Raw genomic sequence first — 7,926 nt, forward strand, 5'->3', positions numbered from 1 at the left:
TATTTGTGCCCATTAATGGATTTACTGTAGCTATTCATTATATTGGCCTTCAGGTGAGAAAAATTCAGGCCGTCATATAGCTGTTACTAAATGAACTGGCAGAAGTAGGAACTGGCACAAGAAGTCCCCTCCTGATGGAGACCTGGTCCTTACAGCAGAATTTGTATTTTGGTCCACCTGGATGGTCCCAGCCCTGTGATAATCCCCAGAAGAGCCTCAGAGCCCTTTTGCTCACCATTCCTCTTGCTGTTGCATAGAGTGACCATGGTACAGTGCTACACTTGGTAGATGAACAAATACAAAAAGATCTCTTCCTGACTGACCCTGTGTATCATTTTTTGTCAGTTACTAGCTTTACACTAACCTAGCAACTGCGTGAATGAAAGCCAGAAAATAGTCTGTGTAGGAAAGAGCAGCCTCATTTGCTCTTTTCACATACTAGCACTTGACGAATTCCTTCTTGAGATGATCCCTGCCAGGAATAAACTCTCCTAGATGTCCGAGCTGAAGGACAACCAATAAAGGTGGCCTATGCAGCCATTCTCAGCCTCGTCATATTTTCCTCAGCCTCCTTAAGACTGATAGCGTGTGAAAGATGAAGTACTGCAAGACATCCTTATCTCACAGGGAATCCAATCACACAAGCCTTGCAATAGGATTACAGACTGCCTCTGTCACTGTTTCTGATAGTCTTTGCCATGTGCATTCTTGAGAAACCCTCCGAAGGACACAAGTCCTCCACTGAGCGTGACTCCAGCTCTCCTCCAGTTTCCACCAAACATTTACCCCCCTGTCCAAACCTTCAATTTCTGCAACTAAATCAGTTTATTGTTTCATTAAAAATAGAGTTGCTCATCTTCCTCTTTGCAAAGAGCTTCACCATGTATGAAGGCTGTTGCAAGTATCAACTGGCACATCTAGGACTTTCTGAGCTCAGAACTGGAGTCGGAAAAATTCACAGACTTCTAGATTTTAGTTGAAAGGAATGCTCTTTTATTTAGAATAAACTTGATAGTCAGACTTCTAATCTGTCTATCTACCTACCTACTACCTATCTACCTACTTATCTATCTTGACAGTGCAAAGAGATGATGATGAGGAGAATGGCAGTCCAAAACCAGTGGAGGAAATGGGGCTACCTGATGATAGCTCCTATTCACTTCGACAGTTTAAACTGAAAGCTTAAGCCTTTCATTTCCCAAACAGAATACCCAAATTTGGCAGAAGCAAGTGCCCTTGCCCATGCTTTCAGAGAGGTACACAGCAGAACAATGCTTGATCTAAAGCAGTCCAATGAAAAATATATTCAGGACCTCAGGAAGATGAAATGCTTTCTTCCATATGTATGAGTTTTACTAAGCTAGTAATCCGCAGTTTAAAAAACTTTTTTAAATTTAATAAAGAGGTGATTTTAAACTTAGATCTGCAAAACACTCATACCTCCAGCACATTGCCTCGGTGAAATATCCCTCTACATGAAAATATAGACAGTTAGTTTTTTCTTCCAAAGTGAAACACTGCAAGGTCTTTCATTACTGGTTTATTATGCTTTCTGTATCTTTGCTCATTTTTCACCAGTATTGCATTAAGTATTGATATTGATTTCTTGTAAATGGTACTGAAATGGATGGCTCACAGTTTTTGTTATTGTTCTGTAGCACTTGTATGTAATTTATTATAGCTGCAATGGAACCTGCCCCTTGCTGCCAGGGTTTAAATTAAATGTGCCATGTTTTGGCCCTTGGTAGTCACATACATTTCTCATTCTAGAACTAAAAGTATTATATACAAAGTTACTTTTCTAATTGCTTCCTTAGTAGTACTTAAAAAGTTTATTTTAATGATTTTGGTAATTAATATGTAGTGCATTGGTTAATAGTCTTTTTCTACTTCATTACAGAGACAAATTGCTGTCTGTAAAAGCAGCCAGTAGTCATGACTGGCTTCTCTTCTTCTGAAGGTTGCCATGATGTAGAGCAGCTCCCACCACTCTCAGCGTGTGGTGGACATTGGACTTCAGCCGTGTAAAAACTCCTGAAGAGGTCATACGGAAGAAAAATTGAGACTGATACTGAGAAGAAGCAGCCATATTGGAAGGGGATTTGTCTGGACCTGGCTTTAATGCAGTGGGCTTACTTTTGGACATCTGACTCGGACCATCAATTAACTTGACCTTCTGAGAATAAAGATCTAGCTGTGACAAAACTGTAGTAAGGCAAAGAAACTCCCCATACCAAATAACTCTGGTTCCATCACATAGGGGGTATTTAGAGGAGAAAATGTTGATTGAGAGAACATTAGTGGCTTTAAAGAAAATAACAATTGATTGATAGGACAGTACCAAAAACATTGATAATGAAAGAGACTTAGTATATATTTCCCACTTTTATTTGCTGCCATTTTTAATAGAGAAAAACTTGGCTATTCTGGCAGAGACTATTTTTTCACTCTGTCCATGTATATGGGAACTGTTGGGTCATGGTCTGAGCCATTGATTGAGTGCCTAAGGAAAGGACCCGGTCAGCCCTGGGAGCACAGATGAAGGCAATTCAGTGTGGGACCAGAAGGGGTGGATCTAGGTTGCACCTCTCTTAGACCTCATTTAAGGGCTGACTGCCACAGGGGAAGGTTCTCTGGTTGGTGTTCCCTCCCTTGTGGAGTTTTCCTGTGAGTGTAGATCTTCAGAGACAGGTGAGCTCTTCTTCTTTGTAGCATCTTCTATTGCATTGATCCCTTTGCTATTATACCTCTTATATTACTCTCCATCGTGTTCTCCTTTCTGATTGTTACACCATGACAGATCCTGAGCCCCAGCACTCTGAAAAGGGCTGAAGGAAGGGAGAAGAGCCACTTGGTGCTTTGTTCAGTGCAGCTCAGGAGGCCATGGTTCCTTACTGTGCTTTGCTTTCCTGCAGTTGCACTGCCAGCCCTGAGTGTTGCTAAGCCATTATTTTGGAACTGTATTGGTGTAAAATGCGTTAGTTCTAAGGTGGCTTAGAAGCCATTTATAATGAAACTTAGAGCTTTTGATATAAGAGTAACTTAAACCCTTTATTAAAAAAATATTAGTTCCAGTTCACTGGATAAACTCAATTGCTGTTTCACAATTTCTGTCCCACTCAGCTCCCTCTGTTGGCCCTGCAGAGTACCCAGGTTTGTCTCCCAGCTACTATTGAAGGAGGGACCTTCAATGCCAGGTAGAAATGTTGCTGCAATAAAGGTTCACAGCTCTGTTATAAAAATTCAACATCTATGCAGGGGCTGAAGTTGCTGTTTGTAAGGCTGACGTGAACACAAAGCATGGCACAGCCCTAATTCTCAGGCACTGCAAGCTTTTAGCAAGGCAGGGATTTGTGCTCCATTGCTATATGTGTGTTGGGAATGGCTCTCCACTCTCAAAATGGTTCTGTCACTTGCCAAATCTTTTACCAAATGGCATCTTTAAGGTGAGTTTGTAGCTTGGTACTTTACTGGCTTAGGTTATGTCCAGATATCCTGTACCTGTATGCTGGCAAGCCTCAGCTGCAACATGGGGACAATTTAGGTGTCTTTGGTCAAAGCTGTGGATGAGCAGCAAACAGGAACTAAGCTCCAATTAACTGGAGAGCAGGTCTGACTGCTTCGAGTTGGGTCTATCACTTTCCTAGAGCTATTCATTCTTTCAATGATAATAGAATCATAGAATGGTATGATAAAGCCATCCTTAGGAATTGCCAAGCAAAGGATCCCCATGGTGCTGGTGCATAAGGCTGGGCTGAGGCATGGCTGGGCTCCTCGGAAATAACAGCAGGAAGAACTTTCACCTTCTTTGGGGCATTGGCATGCACTGGAGCTGTGAAACAGGGAGTATGATGAGGTGAATATTGCAGTTAAAAACATAGTTCTATACAATTGTGAAATCCCTCACTGGTGCATAGCTGAAGTGATCCTATCTTTATCCAGGAAATCCTTACATATGCATACAACACAAATAAGTCCTGGTTGCATAATGCATTTCTGTCAGCTGTAAAAATGTGTTCTGTGCTTTTTCACCATGAACTACTGTCCTCTTGTGGTTAATCTGGCACCACCTGGAACAACCCACCCCTGTTTGTTAAAAACTGAGATATGTTTTAACTTTAAGTTCTAAGGCTTACATTCTCTCTATATTGGTAGTTTGCTTATACTTATGTCATCACATGAAAATGAAGGTTGAGGACTGTTCTGGTGAATCATTCCATGGGCACATTGGCTTTTTTCTCAGTGCCTCCCACTTTTATAATTGCACAGATACTGATGACTGCTTAGTTGGGACCTGGCCATTCCCTAACACTAATGTGTTGAGCCACAGGCAGGAGGCAACTCACCCAAATGCCACTTCAATGGGAGAAAAACTCTTTGGGTTGAGAACAAAACACAGTTCAATCTTTTTCCTACATGTTTTGTTTCTCCCTTCAACTATGTAAAAGTGTCAGGTAACAGCAATGGCTAACAGCTAGCAAGTACTGCAAGGCAAGGTTTGGTTTGGCTTTGGGCTGCAAGCCCATATTAATGAAATCTTGGTCTCAATCTCAGAGTAGAAGACTGTGTCATGATATGGATAATAACTGACTCTGATTCTTTTTTTTTTTTGTCTATGTCTTTTTCTTGTTTTTCATTAAATTAAAGCTTGCTTGAACTAGCACAATTCCATGTGTATTAGACCAAATAATATGCCAAAATTTCTTAACTTTGTAATCACAAATAATTGTTGGGCCTTATACCTGGTTTGCCAAATCATTGTCTGTACCACAGAAAAACTAGAATCCTCCTCTGTCTTCAGTCTTTGCATTGTTTCCAACCACTGTATGCATACTGAGCAATTTGCTGCACCTACGAGGTTTGTATGGAGCCTTGCAATGCAGAGAGAAAATAGATTTATTGAGAAGGTGAAAAAGAAAAATTCATCATCTTCTTGATTTTTCTCCCTTCCAAAAGGCATATTAGCAGCCCAGGCAGATTAGTTTCCCATCGGAAGGAATCACTCTCGCTGTTTTTGCTTTGTGTTAGTTTGTTCAAGGCCCCAGGGAGCAACAGGTCCAGAATCCAGAGCTCATATTGCAACAGTGATGTGTTTTGCAGTAGCACAGTGGAAAATCTCTGCATCAGAGGTGTTAATCTGATCTGTCAGTATTGGTGTCCCGCACCTCAGCCCCAGTGCAGGAAATTAAAGGATGAGATCTGCGAAGGAACTATTTCATAATGCTTTAAACAAATGAACTCCTTAACATTTCATGATCTGTGTGAGATAGTTTTGTTGGTGGCAATACTGCCTGTGGTGCTGAGAGCGTGGCACACACATCCATTGCAGCCCAGCAATGTGCACAGAAGCCAGTTGCTTGAGCTTTGCCATTACTGGTTAAATTACTCACTCACCCTCCATTTTCATTTGGGCTCCAACCCAGTTTGGTTCGGTTTCTGTCCCCTCTTTACACCATTTCCATGAGATTTCTATTTACTTTGCTGTCTCATGGCCACCCTCCGACCCACGGGGGGCAGAAGGGGACCTCCAGCCCCACATCAGCAGGCTACAGCTCTCATGGGAGCACAAGAGCATGTCTGAGGAGAAATAAATGCAATCTGTGCTCAGCGAGAGGCTCTGGCAGAGCTTCACACTAACGCCTTCTGTTAATTTCAGGGTCCCCTCAAGAGAGAAAAGGCATATAAAAAGGAAGCTGAAATTCCTCAAGGATAACGGTAATGTACCCTATCCACAAATTACCAGCAGACCTTTACAGTAGCTTATCGCCTATAAAAAGCTTCAGAGTAGTCATTACAGCCATTGAGCTGATGGTAGTTTTATGACTTTTACTCACCATAAGGCAAGGCAGCGGTCACCTGATGCAAAACTGCTTTGGAGGGGCTGGCACCTGCGGGGCCACTGTGCCTGCAGTGTCACCTCCCGGTCACCGAGCAGGAGGGTGAAATGGAGCTGTAAAAATCCCCAGCTCGTGTGCTGAGAGCTGTGAGGGGCTGCCAGGAAGCTTCATTAGCTCAGGTGGGTGAGCTTGTCCCACAAATGTCTGGGAAGAACTGTCCCTCTCTGCATCTTGTGGGGCCACTACATATGGCTCTGTTGGAGCATCAGCCCTGCAATAGGCTCTACAGCTTATTTGCTCAAAACACTGGCACTTAATATGTGTTCTGTGTTACATCCAGTCTCAGCATGGAAGGTCTTCCTGTAGTGAATAATTGAGGTTTAGTACACTGGGCATAACGAGGCTTTAGGACATTAGCTAATATGTCTCCCTTACTCTTCATCTGGAAGGGGATGAGAGAAATGGAATGTTTCAGTTAAACTGTAACACACAGGTTAGGTATAGTCTCCCATCTGCACATATTATTATTGTTCTATTTGTTATACAATCAATGGCAATAAAACTTGAAATGTAACTGAACAAAAGCTTTATGCCAGAATACAAATGAAGTTCCTGCCCACACTCTGCAGAGGAATTACTGTATATGCCACTGCTGTTAGATCCCACTTTGTTTCAGCTTCATACCATAACATGAAAAAATTTGATTCTGTAATAACATCCATAACATTTTTTTTTTTTTAATTTGAATGTCTTTTCATCATTTGGCATTCAATGTTTATACCTTTACTTATATTGAGCTGAGTGTAACAGTTGTGTCCACGGTGTCACTGCATTTTGTCCATTTTCAGTTCTACATGCTAGCAGGGAGGCATCCCTACCATGAGAACATTCCGAAAATAGATCACAGAAATGCATTTCTACCAGGGTAAGTCAACAGACAGAGTGCACGTAAGTTATCAGAGCTCATTTTATTTGCAGCGGGACAAAAACTTTATCAAAGACTGAAGCAAAACCAAATATTTTAAATAGAAAACAATTCTTGAAAGTATAGTACACACATAAAATCTTGAGCAAATGTTTACTGACTACACCACCTGGAACAATTAAGGTGCTGCAGTGGAGCAGCACTTTGATTTAAGAGGGCATGGTTTGCAGGTCTATGGTAAGCATCATACCCGTGTCATCCAAAGCACAGATTTGCTCCAGCCCCCACCCTTTTATTGCTCTTCTGAACTGATCTTATACGAAGAAATAGTTGCTTTCCACTGAGGGGAATGGAATGGAAAAAGGTAGCGATTAACAGCTGCACACTCTACTTATTTTTGCTTTTACTCAAGTATGTATCACATATGGGCCAGATCTTTTACTGCCTAGCAGTACAGGGAAGCGCACACTTCATTAAGAAAAGGCATGCAAGTGGTAGTGTTTCATCCATTTCCTGGCCAGATGCATTAGATGTTTATAAAACAGTTAATCCAATGAATGGCTATTAAAAATATATATATATGTTCAATTATTTGTAGGTTCAGCAGTCCAAAGGAAGAAATATCACTTCTTTAATTTGAAGCCCTTTGGAAATTTGGTCTTCACTCAGCCTAACACATGATAAAAGTAAACAATTCTAAGGAGGACCACAAAAAACATTGGTGAGACTAATTAAATCTTCATATGTTTTAGCATAATACTTTATATTTTTGTATGAGCATAAGGGATAGATATAGGAAAAAAAATGCATAATGTGTATGATGAGAGCACTATTTCAATTAAGTGTTAGCTAAGAGTCATTTATGTTATATTGTCAGTGGACTTGTAATTCAGAAATCTGTGCTAGAAATGTATTTGTAATCTGTACTTTTTTTTTCAGGGAATGCCGGGGAATTATTTTTGGCCACTGAGGTACTTGCATGTAGCTGGCACCTTGAACATCAAGATATTGGTCAGTCTTGCTTGGACATAGTGTTTATATCATATTGCTGATTCCATGTCCTCTAAACGGATGTTCAAAATAAATGCCTTTCTTTATGCAAGAACTCAATGCTTCCTCCTCAAGTAGAAACTAGCAGTAGAAAATCATGATGCTAAAATAGTT

The 7,926-nt window shown here is 41.0% G+C and overlaps 1 long non-coding RNA gene across 3 annotated transcripts; it reads left to right on the plus strand.

The window, feature by feature from the left end:
* Positions 1 to 2,627: 2,627 nt before the first annotated feature.
* On the plus strand, positions 2,628 to 7,926 carry LOC109368956. 3 transcript variants are annotated; one of them, XR_002117459.2, is made up of 6 exons: positions 2,639 to 2,691; positions 3,124 to 3,197; positions 5,657 to 5,715; positions 6,686 to 6,762; positions 7,361 to 7,483; positions 7,702 to 7,926. It is a non-coding gene; the product is annotated as an uncharacterized LOC109368956 (long non-coding RNA). The 3 variants fall into 3 exon arrangements; XR_002117458.2 differs by lacking the exon at positions 3,124 to 3,197 and having other exon boundaries at positions 2,628 to 2,691; XR_002117460.2 differs by lacking the exons at positions 3,124 to 3,197; positions 7,361 to 7,483 and having other exon boundaries at positions 2,628 to 2,691.

Source organism: Meleagris gallopavo, chromosome 8 (assembly GCF_000146605.3).
Source record: "Meleagris gallopavo isolate NT-WF06-2002-E0010 breed Aviagen turkey brand Nicholas breeding stock chromosome 8, Turkey_5.1, whole genome shotgun sequence".
Taxonomy (NCBI): Eukaryota; Metazoa; Chordata; class Aves; order Galliformes; family Phasianidae; genus Meleagris; species Meleagris gallopavo.